The sequence below is a fragment of the Enhydra lutris genome, unplaced genomic scaffold (assembly GCF_002288905.1).
Source record: "Enhydra lutris kenyoni isolate GAN:26980312 unplaced genomic scaffold, ASM228890v2 scaffoldscaffold20, whole genome shotgun sequence".
Classification (NCBI taxonomy): Eukaryota; Metazoa; Chordata; class Mammalia; order Carnivora; family Mustelidae; genus Enhydra; species Enhydra lutris.
In genome coordinates, this window is record NW_019154104.1 from 29,478,370 (window position 1) to 29,492,296 (window position 13,927).

Below are 13,927 nucleotides of genomic sequence, written 5' to 3' on the forward strand. Positions count from 1 at the left end.
AAAGTCTTGGGGGCCTGTTGGCTGGAGGGGTGGGGTGTGCAGTGAGGGGCCCAAGGCTGTGGAAGTAGGCAGGGGCCAGACCGGGAATGGCTACAGATGCCCTGCCGAGGACTTGCGGTTTATACAGAAACTCTTTTGTCGTTGTTGCTTGTTTTGAAAGCTACTGAGGTCGTGCAGACTTGCAGTAGGCCGGCCGCACATACGCAACGATGTAGCGGAGTTACATCCTGTAACCTGTCCCCAGCCCCTCTGGGCTATACGCTGTCCTCCTCCTCACCCTCCTCAGCACCTAGCAGCTCACCTGTATGTGGTACGTGCCAAGTAAATGAGAGCTGAACCAAAGCTTCTTGGAAAGAAAATGGCGTTGGAGTCGAAGGGATGTGGCTTCAGATCCAGCTTTCTTGCGCAGCAGCTGGTCAGCTGGCCCCCTGTGAGTCTGGTGTCTCATCTGTAAAGGCCATAATCTTTCCTGCATCATGTGGTCATGTGAGAAAAACGCTTACAAAACCCTGGCATAGAGCTAGGGACCCCACAGGTGCTCGGTAAATGCCAGCTTCCTCTAACTCTGTTCCTCAGAGTTCTAGAACCGTCCTGTCCAGGACGTCGTATTTGCAAGTTTTAAATGTATATATATATATATATATATATATATATATATATATATATATATATACACATATTTTTTTTAAAAGAGATTTTATTTATTTGACAGAGAGAGAGATCACAAGTAGGCAGAGAGGCAGGCAGAGAGAGGAGGAAGCAGGATCCGTGCTGAGCAGAGAGCCCGATGCAGGGCTCGATCCCAGGACCCTGAGATCATGACCTGAGCCGAAGGCAGAGGCTTTAACCCACTGAGCCACCCAGGCGCTCTGATGGGTGTTGTTTTTAAGCAGCCAGTTTGAGTCCTGAATCCACTAGTCTGTGTTCTCTTCTGGCAAGGCGAATAGAGTTGTGCAGGGACAGTGCTATGTCCTGCCTTTAGTCTGGAGCCTGGGGATCTTACACCCCGGGCTTCGGTGCTGTTCCTGTGGGGGAGTGGGGGTGGGGCTCAGGTCCACTCAGGAGGCTTCTGGTGTTCCTGGCGTGCATGGTAACGTGCTTGGTTCAATCCCGCGGTGCTGGGGCTTCTCAGCGCTCCTTCCCGAGTCTGCGCCGTGGAGGGCCGAGTGGAGACTTGGCCCGTTGGTCAGGAGCACGTCTGGAGGGTTTCTGGTGGGCCCGCGTAGGGTCTGTGTAGTGCCAGGCCGTGTCTGGCTGGCCCTGGAGGTGGGCTGCACTTAGTGTGATCGGGGCCTCGTGGTCTGGCTCCATCCCCAACAGCTTTGTGACCCTGGCAAGACACTTAACCTCTCACGTTCTGTTTCCTCCCCCATAGAACAAACTCACGAGACGGGTGGTTCGCACTTCTGAGGTGGGACAAACGCCAAGGTGTGTGTGTCCGAAGCACCCAGTCTAAGGCCAGGCACGGGTTTTTGTGGAGGGTAGTGTGGTTACAGGTGGGCTGCCTGAGGGGCACGGGCAGCCTCTTTCTAGACCCTGCAGGGAGGGGGCCGTCCGGCAGATGCCGGCAGCAACAGGCTGGAGGAGGAGGCAGCCTCTCCTGGAGGTGTCGGAGGACAGGCTGGGTTGCTGTGGGCAGAGATGGGTGGAGGGACGTAGGGCAGCAGGTACGCCCTCGTGTGTGCCTGCCACCTGCCTGCTGTCTGCGGGGTCTTGTTCCTGAGGGCGAGGGGCAGGCTTGGAGCCCTGTGAGGACTGGTTTGCCCCCAGCGTCACTGAGGTGCTCGCTGGGCCCTGCGTGGCTCACTTGCCCGCCAAGTTTAGGTTTCCCTAGGCAGAGGCATCCCCGCCGTAGTATCGTTTTTTAAACAGAGCATGTCTGAGTGAAGCCGTGTTTGGGTGTTGTGTGTGTTCAGCCGTGTGGTGGGTGTTTGTGGAGTAGATGAGTGTGCCAGGTGCTATGCGTTGGGGATGCGTGGACGTCCCCAGGGAGGGGACCCTGGATCAGCCAACCAGCTGTGACACCTTGTGACCAGAAGGGGGCGCAGTTGGCCCAGCTTTGGAAGCTGCTCAGGCGCTCTGTGGAGGGTCTGCGTAGGAAAGCTTTGCGTGGGGTGATGCGCTCAGACCTGGGTCCTGGGCCGTTGGCTGTGGAACTGCCCTCAGTGGGACCGGGTGCAGCTGCTGTGCCCGCCCTTCCCGAGGAGGTGGTGTGTGCACTGCAGGTGATGTGGCCACTGGCCTCTTGCTCAGCCCGGCAGGCTCCAGAGAGCCCTATCCACCGCACTGTCTGGCAAGGGTGGCATTGGAGGTGGTCCAGGGACAGGGCGTGGCTGCCTTCATGCCTGCTGGGTCAGTGCCTCCTGACCTCCTTCTTCCTTTGGGATCCTGAAAAAGCAGGGCTTTAATAAGCCATGCATACAAATGGTTGGACCAGGATCCTCACTGCTTTAAGATATTTGACAGCTGGGACGCTCGAGTGGCTCAGTCGGTTAAGCGTTTGCCTTTGGCTCAGGTCATGATCCCAGGGTCCTGGGATCAAGTTCTGCACTGAGCACCCTGCTCAGCAATGGGCCTGCTTCTCCCTCTGCCTGCCATTCCCCCTGCTTGTGCTCTCTCGCTCTGACAAATAAGTAAAATAAATCTTTAAGATATGTGACAGTTTCCAGTGACAGAATTGCTTGGCAAATTGATTTTGAGCACCTTTTCAGTGTGAAGAATGTGTGACGGGGGCCGGAGGAGCCAGGATGGGAAAAACGATTGGGGACTAGGTGGGAGCAGGGCTGGGAACTGGGGAGGGAGGTCCTGGCTGAGGCCTCGGTTTTGCTGGGGCCTCAGCTTCATGGATAGCCTGGTGTGCAGCCCGCAGCTCCAGGCAGGATGGTGTTCCTCCCCTTCCCTGGGGTCGTCGGGGAGGGGAGGCGCCGCAGATCTTGGGGGCCTGTGAGGTGGAGGGTGGGAGTGGGAGGCATGTGGATGCTGAGTTTGGAGTGAGTATGGGGCTGTGGGCGCCGGCAGGAGCCCTGGCTCCCTGTGCCCAGTCCTGGGTGGACAGCAGACAATGCAGTGGGGGACGAGCTAGAAAAGGTGGATATGACAGGGTGCCCCCCCAGCTCTGTGCTCCTTTCCTAGGGTGCCTTTCCTCTTGTCTTTTGGTTGAAGCCTGCCAGAGTGCCTTCTTGAACCCCACTGCATCAGGAAGGAGGGAAGAGCCTGGGGGCTGGGGTCACAGCACTTAGTTTGAATCCTTCCTCAGCGGCTCACTGGCTGTGTGACCTCAGGCAAGTTACTTCTCCGAATCTCAGTGTGTGTGGTTGGTGCAGATGACTGTGCTGGCTTTGCTGGGTTTTTGTGGAGAAGAAACAGTGTTGTATGTGAACTCTGGTGTGGTCCTTGGCGCATAGTAGGCACCTGCTGTGTGCTTATGGTTTTGCTCTCCCCAGGAATCTTCTCCCTTCCTTACCCCGAAGTGGCATCTCCTTCTGCCTGTGTAGCCATGAGCCGGATCTGCAACACCTTGTAGATTTTGAGCCTCGTGAACATGGAAACTGTGCCAGACCCATTTTTATATTTTCCACAGCACCTGGCACAAAGTTTTGTACATGCTAGTGATCAGTAAAGATTAAAGAAATTGTTTTTGGATTTTATTTCCAGCCTCTGGGAAAGGATGGTCTCTTAAGTGCATAGATTTTATTTGCCACTAGGGGGCACAGTAAGACTTCATATAAGCTCACTCAAGCTTCTAGAATGTGAAAGAATCCTTGATTCAAGGTAGTATTGACTGAAATATGATTTCTTTTCTGATCAAGAGAAAAACAGCACAATCCATCTGATTTGTCTAAAGAGCGTGAAGTGCCGGTTCCTTCATCTCTTTAAAATGCAGCTTTGGAATTCATAAATCTCAATTGGGCACATTACAGTGGAAAGATACTTATTCTAATATGTTCTAAATGTTCTGTGAGCTGTAAAATATGCTTATATTAGTTTTGAAAAATTTACAGCTGGAGACATTAAGTGAAATAAAACAATGGCTCCTGGCTGCACCGATGCTCTGTTTTCTTTCCTGATGATCCCCTCCTGCCCCGGCCTGCAGCACGTGTCTGTTTCTGACCGTTGTAATCCCAGCACAGATACCCTTTTATCTACTCGTTTCATTTCCCCGTGTCCTCATTTGGCTCGACACGTCTGAATACCCACCGCACGTAAAGGTAGAATTCAGACTTTGAAGCCCTTGGAAAAAGTACAAGTGTGGCCTGCTTCAGCCAAATGCGGGCAACCCTCACCCCAGCCCCGCGCGGAGCCCCCTGCTAGGAGCCAGACACATTCTCACAGGTGTCTGACGTCTCTTCTGCTTCCAGGGACCACCGTCCATGCATCAGAACTCAGAGTTCTGAAACACAGAGGGGTTTTAAAGAAAATGTACGAATTAGGTGTTGTTCATTTGTTTTACAAAATTGTTTGCTTTAGGAATTTTTTCAATAATAGGCTTACCTATATACCTAAAAAATTTTTTTTTCCATTTTCATCATGAACGTAATGAAAGCTTATTGTGAAAATCCCTAAAGATGCAGAGAATATGAAGAATGAAGGAGAAAACAGAAATCCTTGATAACCCTAACCCTGAGTCCGTGCCTCATGAACACTGCGGGCCTTTCCTGGTCTGTACCCCCCGTCCCCGTGTGCTCACGGAGCTGGGCTCACTGCGGAACGGACGCAGTTTTGATTCTCCTCCCTCCACCCCCATCTTTGTGCTGTTTGTAAGGAGCATTTTTATACCTTATTAAAAACTTTCCCCAAATGTATTTTTAGGACTGTCTCAAGTTCAAGACTTTGCTTTGTCATTCCTGTGATGTTTCCTTTCACTACCTGCTTCTCTTTCTGAAATCGCCAGTACTTCAGTGAACAGGGCTATACATAATGCTTTTCTGTTGCCTTAGTGGAGGTAAGATGGGCTTTGATTTACACCCGGGCTTGAGCTAAAGCCTTTGTGTCTGGTAAGTGGAACCCAAATAGATTGGCAAAGCTTTGGTGCTATTGTTATGTGAGACCCTTGGGTTCCTATTCCGTATCTGCTACTTGGTAGCTGTGTGACTTTGGGAAAATCACTTTGTCTCTCTGATTCCCCGGTTTTCTCATTGGTAAATGGGTATAATGGCTGCCCGTGAGGGTTGTTGCTATGTAGAAGAAATGAGAAGATGCTGTGCAGTGCCTAGCATGTGGGAGGGCCCGAAAGACCTGTTCCTGATTCCCCTTTTCTTTTATTGATTAAACAGTTAGAAGAAAGGCGAGTCACCCAGAATCCTCCAACTTAATGTAACTCTTGTTTTTGTGAATCTTTTTTTTTTCTTTTTAAAGATTTTATTTATTTATTTGACAGAGATCACAAGTAGGCAGAGAGGCAGGCAGAGAGAGAGGGGAAGCAGGTTCCCCCCTGAGCAGAGAGTCCAATGCGGGGCTCGATCCCAGGACCCTGAGATCATGACCTGAGCTGAAGGCAGAGGCTTTAACCCACTGAGCCACCCAGGAGCCCCTTTGTGAATCTTTTAATAATCTGTCTACAGATACATGTTTTTCCAAGTGTTCCATGTCAGTACTCCTGAATAGATACTTTTAAAATTTGAAAAGTTTTTGGGTTTCTTTGTACCAAGCTGTTTACCTGCTCCCGTTTCAAAAATGGCACATTTATTTGGAAGGCATGTACTGGGGGGGCTGGGTCTGTGTCTCCAAACCGATCCCGTTTAAAATGTGGTAGAAGAAAACGAATTGGAGAGTGGTTTGCCAGCTCTCAGCACGTTTTGTGTCTGGGCCTCTGGCATCCTGGGGAGGAGCGATTTCGTACCTGAAGAGGCCCAGGAGAGGGAGTCTGGGGGCAGGGAAGAGGTGCCCACCTAGAGTGGCACCAGGATCAGTTGGGTCTGGGGCCCCCTTCCCACATGCATTTGAAGGAAAGGATTTTGTTGTGGAGGCTGAAGACCCAAATTGGGGGTCTCATTGTGCTGTTTGCCAGCTCTGTGGCCTCTGACAGTGAGGAGGCTGGAGAGAACTCACCATCCCCGAGCGCTTACCACCTCCTAGGAATGGTTCCAAATGTTTCAGCTCCTCTTTGTGACTGGCCTGTGAGGCAAGGGCTGGTCTTCTTCCCACTTTACAGACAAGGAGGCTGGGGCGCAGAGGGGTTAAGGGATTTGCCCGCGATCACACAGCTGGTATACTGGAGAAGCAAGATGGGAGGCTGTCAGACCACAGAGCATGCAGAGCTGAAAGACTCATTCTGTTCTTTTGCCTCTGAGGATAAAGGATGGGAATGGGCATCCCCTCTCCCCAGTTGTGCCCAGGCTCTGTTCCAGCCTCAAAGTCCTATGGTTCTGCTAAGGGACATAAGGAGAAGAGATGATTTCCATAGTGGTTTGGATTTGCATTTTTATGTATTACAGGATCCCGTTGATTTATCATTGTTAGCATATCTGGTTATATTAGGATATCTTAAATGTGCTTTGTAGGAAGTAATATATCTCAGATTCAAAGACAAGGAATTTATGGATTCAAGTGCCAGAGTGAAGGTTTATTTCAGTTTTGAAAGAATTATTCTTGATGGATTTTACAAAATGAGATTGAGAAATGATTTGATGTGTAGAGTGAGGAGTCGTGGAGCATTATGCAGATGATTGGCAATTTATTCCAAGCACGAGGCAAATCTATTGGAAATGAGAGCCGCACAGCTGGGGAGGAGGGCTGGGTTGTGGTGGTGGGCGTTTGGTATTTGGGGAGTGAATGATTAACATTGCCCCGAGGGTAATTAGGGGAAGACCAGGAGAGACTGGGTGCTGCGTGTGCATGTGTGCAGAGATATCTGGGTCCGTCTTCGTTTTACAGAAGCCCAGGGAGGGGAAGACACTTGCCTGAGGGCACCCAGTGAAGTCAGGTGGTGATGTGGAGCTGGGATCTTCTGTAGGAGGTGCCGGGGTGCTCCTCTCCCTTCCCACCTTTTGTGTATTTTTGTTTCCGGGAAAGTTCATGGTCATCTCAGTTGTCCCAGGGGTGGGAGTAAGGGTGTCCAGCCCATCGACAGCAGGGTTGCCAAGCTTCTGGGAACTGCTGTGAGATCCTGAGCTGGAACCTTCTTTGTGGGAAGTGATTTTTTTTTTTTTTTTTTGACACTCCTCTCCCCCATATGAAAGCTGCAACGTTTCTGAGGCCAACAAATGAGACATTTCCCACTTTCCCTTTGCTTGCCAGAAGGGCCTTGCAAGCTTTCGCCTTGCAGAAAAAAACCTTAAGTTGAAGGAGGAATAAGAAAAGGGAAGTGTGGCAGAACCCAAGCTGTGTTTTCTGCTTTTTGAAAACTTCGTTGCGTTGAACTTTAAGAGCGTACGCAGGGCAGGCCGTGTGCTTGCCAGATGCTGACGGGGAGAAAACAGTGCTGTGCGAGGGTGCAGCCTCTGTCCTCAGGGAACCAGCCTCATCCAGTCTCATCCCGTATCATTAAGGGAAGAATAGTGCAATTTGGGAAAATGCTTTTAATGTAATTGAAAAATGCAGATTGCAAAATTGGCACAGTTAAGAGTTGAGGCAGTCTAGTAAATTATTTCTTGCTGCTTTTAAAACTTGGACACAGAAGATTCTTAAAGGCACCCATTTACTGCCCAGTGACAGCTTTGTCCCTCTCCTTTAAAAGAATAAGTTGGGGACGCCTGGGTGGCTCAGTTGGTTGAGCAGCTGCCTTCGGCTCGGGTCATGATCCCGGCGTCCTGGGATCGAGTCCTGCGTCGGGCTCCTTGCTCGGCGGGGAGCCTGCTTCTCCCTCTGCCTCTGCCTGCCACTCTGTCTGCCTGTACTTGCTCTCTCTCTCTCTCTCTCTGACAAATAAATAAACAAAATCTTTAAAATAAAATAAAATAAAATAAAAGAATAAGTTGTTTTAGGTTTACCTTAATTTTATCATAAAAGTGCTAAAATTTTGGGAAAACTACAAAAAAAGGTAGAAGTTAAAAAAAAAACCATAGGTCTCCACTCAGGCATACGACTGTGGATGTTTTGTACGCAGCTTTTCCTTTCCACATTTTTTCCCATGAGCATCAACTGGTTTTAATTATACCATAGGTGCTTTGTTTTTGTAAGCAGCATTTACAAATTTTGTGATGGTTATCTTCTCCCCATACTTTTGCCCCTTAAAAGAAGGGCACAGTCCAACCTTGTCACCTTTTCTCGAAGCTTCTGCTATCTCTGCTTAGGCTTCTTCCCCAGGTGCAGACCCCCGTGTGAGGGGAGTGGGGCAGGGTGCAGGGGTGAGGGCATAGGGGGATGGTCAGAAGTGCATGCGAGGGAGACCAGTTGTGTCAGCCCAGGATTCCTGCAACTCCCACCCCTCACCCCCCTCACAAGCTCTGTGAACCTAGGCTGAAATGCGGGAGGACCAGATGGCTGGAGGATCCTGGAGCTGCTTCCAGGCTGGCCTTCCTGTCTTCCCTCGCTAGGGGCGAGGCGTTGGGCACCATGTCCCCTCCTGTGGAGCAGGGGCCACGGGGAGATAGGCCATACCCCTCGGGAGGTTCCCTGTCAAGGGCTTTGATCTGGGGACTCAGATTAGTTCCTTGCTCTGGGTGTCCCTGGATGGAGCTTCTAATTTCCTTTTCTTTCTAGTTCTCTCTTTGCCTTAATGTTTTGTTTTTCTGGGAAATCTCCTCCACCTTATCTTTCAATATATTTTTTTTTGATTTTGTATTTCTGCTGCCATATACTTAAACTTTTTTTTTTAAACTGAGTATAACTTATATTCAGAAAAGTGTTCTATTCTGATCTATCATATTTTTATATTCCAAGAGCTGTTTCTTGTTTTCTGAATGTTCCTTTTTTAAAGAATATGTCATTTTTTTATAAAAAATTGCATATTTACAAGGTCTTTTCTTAGCTGTTGGAGTTCTTTGAAAGTTTTCCTATGTTTTGGAAAATGTTCTTGCCCCTTGTCACCTCCTTATACCCCTGTTTTGGTGTCTGTGTTTTGGAGGAGGCTGGGGAAAGCTGATCTGACCAGAGGCTGTGTGTGTGTGTGTGTGTGTGTGTGTGTGTGTGTGTGTGTGTGAGAAAGAGAGACAGAGAGAGAGGGAGGGAGGGAGGATGGGGCCTGTCCACAGGGAGGTTGCTGCAGGGTGATGAGGTGGCCGGCTGGCACCTAGGGCAGGACCCCCACCCACGTGAACCTCCCGACGTGTTTTGGGTACCCTGGTCAGTTTCCCAGACAGGACTCTTCATGCTGTGGCTGCTGGCATTCAGGCATCTGAGCCAGGGAGAAGGCTGGGGTCTCTGTGTGGGGCGTGCAGATGTCACTCCGATGTATCCTCCAGCTGCCAGCTTTTCCTCCCAGCACACAGATCTACTATGTTCTTTTCAGCGCCTACAGTGGCCTTCCATTTATGACACACGCCATCAGTTATGTGTAAATGTGACTGTGTCTTCTTCCCCTAGACAGTGGAAGAATTATTAACTTTCCTAAACATTTGCTAATTGAGTGGTGTCTTATTTGAGAACCAAATGAATTCATTCGCGTGCAGCTCCTTTAAAACCAGGTCGGCAGCTTGTTAATGCTCAATAAGTGTTTGTGGGTTTTGTCCATCAGTCTCCTGCCATCTTAGCATTTCTCTTCTGCAGCAATTTACATACTAACTACATTGACCTGTCATCATATCCCTCCCCCCGCCCACCATGTGTTGTTTGACTTTGCGTTTTGGTACTTCCTTATTGTTATTATTTTTTACAGGGAAAACCTGACATTTTTTTGGGTCAAGTGTATAGACCTTTCCCTTTGTAATTGTCCTGTGGCCTTAGAGCATGGCATGTCCTCCCCCATCTCAAGATCTGATAAATAGTCACCTATATTTGACCTTCATCTAGCAGTGATTAGCTTGAGCCAGTTTCAATTCTCATCATCTCTTCCAGGCTTTCTGTGGGTCTGGGGCCGGCTGTGCCCGCCGTGATGAATGTGTGCTCGGTGCCAGGGATCGATTGGGATATTAAGGAGCAGCCCTGCTTCATGACGCTCCCCCACACTGATGCTGGCTACTAATGATTTAAAATGACCTTCTTCCCATCCAGCTTATTCCACGGGGCACGGGTGCACCATGACCGCCTCAGCCTTTCCTCAAAAATGAAATGTTGTTTTTGACCATAAAAGAAATACATGTATGCTATGGAAAGAACAGGAAGGTATAAAGAAAAAAACTGCCCATTATCTCTGCGCCCAGAGGCGATGACTGTAGACTTTTGGTATATTTCCATCCAGTCTTTGGAAATAAAAGGCAACATAGTCGAGTTCCAACTATCCATGTGATTTTAAACCCCTCTGTACCCCCCCACGTACTGTGGCAGCGGGGTTTTAACGCCGCGACTCACTGTGGTGGTTTTCAGTGCGCTCTGTGAGCCCCCGGGGTCCTCGAGACCCTTTCACAGGGTCTGGGGGGTGAAAATTGTTTCCATAATAGTACCTAGAAGTTATTTGCCTTTTCCACTCTCCTTTTCTCTTGAGCGTACATGGAGTTTTCCAGAGGCAACGGGACGTGTGCTGTTATAATAGATTAAGTGCAGAAGCGGCTCTGCGAGCCCAGCTGTCTCTATTAAGCCGGCCATTAAGGAGCTGGCAAAAATGTAAACAGTGCCTTCTTGCTGATATTTTTTTTTTTTGTCTTGGAAAATAAAATTACTTTTCATAAGAGATGTTGTTTATGTTGACATGTAATGGGTTTATTATTGGTACTTTTACATAAATTAATACTCTGAAGTGTTCTCAGTTTTAATTTCGAATATGCTAAACGTGGATTGATAATAACCCACATTAAGCAGTAGCTTTCTGGAGTCCTCAGTAACTTCAGAGAGTGTAAAAGGGTCCCATCAAGAAGCCTGGGGAGCACGGTTTGATTTATATCTGTAATTTCTCTTTAGCGGGATGTACGTGTGGGTAATAGCGGTGTCATCGCGCGGCTCCGGTGGCGGGGCGCGAGTCAGCCGCTGCTGCGTCACTGCCTCCTCCTGCGTGGTTAGATTTCCAAACAGCGTGACTAAAACATGATCCTGGAGGGTCCCAGCCCCCCTTGGACTCCCTGCCCCTTCTCGCTGCCCTCCCTTCTGCCTGTTGTGAAGGTGATTTAACATTATAAAATGATGGGAAAAAACCTCCCAGTTCCAGCGTACACCTCAATGACGGTGATCCTTTCAACACCCTCCTATCCGTTTCTGGTCCATATGGGCTTGTGTTTTTCACAGAGTGCGCATACAGGTTTGCAGCCTGCTCCTCCCACTTAACATTCTCTCCCAGCCTCTCCCGCCGCAGCGCCGCCGGCCGCCTCTGCGTCTTCGGAGAGCTGTCAGTTTGTGCCGGGTCCATGATGTTCTGTCGGGCTGATTAACTGTAATTTACTTAGCTGTCCTCGGACACTTAGGTGGTTTCTAATTTTTGCTATTGTAGATAATACTGAAGTGGTTGTCTTCATGCATGAAATCCTTTTCTGTCGGATTATTTCCTTCAGATTAATTCCCAGAAGTGGGACTGCTGGGTCAAAGGCTTGTACATTTTCATGGGTCCAGACACTTCTCTCCTCAGATTGCTTTCCAAAAGGATTATACCAATTTGCACTGCCGCTGCAAAGCCTGAGTAATAACCAACTCTTTTGCTTAACTATCATGCCTAGAATTTTCCCTTGTAGCCCCAAGGGGGCAAAGGCCCTTCTCTAAGTGAACGTGATCTATAATTCTTTAGACTAACACCACAGTTGCTTTCAGAACATTTTTAACCTTTCAGAACATTTTTAACCTGCTGAGTTTAGAATTCTAATTCGCATACAAGCCAGCACTAACAGTATCACAAGGAGCAATTCTCTCCCTGCTCACAGTGTGTTTACACAGCCCGACAACTGCAGGGAAAACTGAAGGGCTTTTATAAACACAAGTGGTATCTTTCTGAACTAGTTGAAGTATTATTTTGAAAGGTACAGAAACACAAATTAAAACACATTTTCATTGTAACCTTTGGTTAGAAAAGTTGTTTGTTGTCGTCCTGGTCTCTTTGCATGTTCTTTGCTCTCATTCAAGCATGTTCTGGAATATCCTGGCTCCTTGGAGTCTTGCCATGATGCTGCGAGCCTGGTGACGGGGACACGCCAGGGAGCGTGGCGGCTGTCCTCAGGTGCTAGTGGGGCTGTGGTGGGAAGAGGAATGGGCTGTACTCTGGTTTACTCCGGGGCAAAAGCAGGTCTACTGGTGGAAATGTGGGGGAAGAGGTTGGCATCCTGTGAGGAAGAACTTTCCAGCACTCAGGACTCGTCACCTTGGGGAGTATCCACCTCTTGGAAAGGGGTGAGGATGGAAAGGTTCAGGGCAGGTTGGAGGCGTGTCGCCAGTGGGCTGGGAAGTAGATGCAGGTGGGGTCAGGGACTCTAAGGGCCCTTCGGGAATGCTCTGTGCCTGTGGCCGGGCCCCTGGTGACTGTGTGCTGGCCTGGAGAGGGTCCCGAGCCCAGTGCTGGAGGCAGGGGCAGAGGCTGGCACCGTGCTGAACATACTGGGAGCACCCTCGTGAGGCACACCCGTCCCCACCCGGCTTCTCTGGGCGTCCACACTCTGTGAAAGAAGGGCCTCACAGGGCTGTCAGGGACAGACAAGGTCAGATGTGGGAAGCCACTCTGTAAACTCTAAAGCCCTTATAAACGGAAGGGATTATCAAGAACTTCTAGCCAGGGTTTATTCTGTAATTGCCTGCGAAGCCAAGTTCTTAAACACGGGAGGCTTGCCATCCGGTGTACCTCTAGCTACCTTGATTCGTTGAACAAATAACATGGTGTGTGCCCAGGGATGCCAGCAGGCCTCTGTAGGAACTTAGGCTCTTCCAGACATGGCTTCCTGTTTTCTGGCTTTGCAGCGTGGTGGTGGCTCCTGGTGGTTGTGTGGCCAGTGAGTCAGTCAGGCCTTGGTTGGGCTCTCTGTCTGCGGTATGAGCGGTGAGGGGCCTAGGGACCAGCTGCCACAGAGTGCGTGAGAGAGATGGGCCTTGGGGTCATTACAGAAGACTTGGTGTCTCCACTTCTTTCTTCATTTGGTCATCCGTTGATCCAGCTGTCGATTCAGTGCTCGCTCTATATACGCTCTGGGCTCAAAGGGACCAGACATACCCTTGCTGGCAAGAAAGCACACAAGAGGAGTGGGGTGCGTCTGTCAGGGTGGGGGCAGGAGATAGGACAGGCTTCTGGGGAAGGGGAAGGTTGAGCTGGGTCTTGCTGGGTCTTGGAAGATGAGGAGATGAGGAGCCAGGTTGGTCGGGAGGAGAGCCCTGGGCTATGACTCTCGAGCTGCGGCGGGGACCAGTGTTGGCAGGCCGGGGCAGTGTTGGCATCCACTGAAGGGAGCCAGGCAGAACCTGTTGCAGGCTTTAGGCCTGGACAGGGCACAGGGCCGGCTGCTGCCCCTGGGGCCCACACTGGGTCAGGCACCACACTAGGGCTTTGCACCTTGTTTACCCACAGTTGGGGTGTAGGATAGTCACTCGGGCTTGGGAGGCTCACTGTGGGGCTCAGCCCTGGCCTTGTGCTTTCTGTGACTTGGACTAAGCTGTATAACTTTTGGGACCTTTGTTTTTCCATCAGTAGGCGGGGATAATAATAGCATCAATCATAGTTTTCTGAGGTTTAAATAAGAAAAACCGTGGAGAGCTCTTAGGGGAGTACCAGGCATGTAGCAGGTGCTGCATCATGTAAGCTGGCATCGACGGCTTCCTCAGGCCCATTTTACAGATGGGAGAATTGAGGATCAGAGAGGGACAATGAAGGATATGTGACTCCTAAAGACAGAGCTGGCGTTTGGACTTACCCTTGTCTGCCTCTGCGTTCTGGGGTGGTTCTTGTCGGCTTCCTGCTCGGGAGCTCCAGAAGGTAGTCACATGAGTGTGA

General features: G+C 49.8%; 1 protein-coding gene across 1 annotated transcript in view; it reads left to right on the forward strand.

The window, feature by feature from the left end:
• The window catches only part of LOC111148769 (WD repeat domain 25), a 140,885-nt gene that overhangs the window by 3,554 nt on the left and 123,404 nt on the right, over nucleotides 1-13,927 (forward strand). The gene's annotated exons all lie outside the window — the stretch shown is intronic.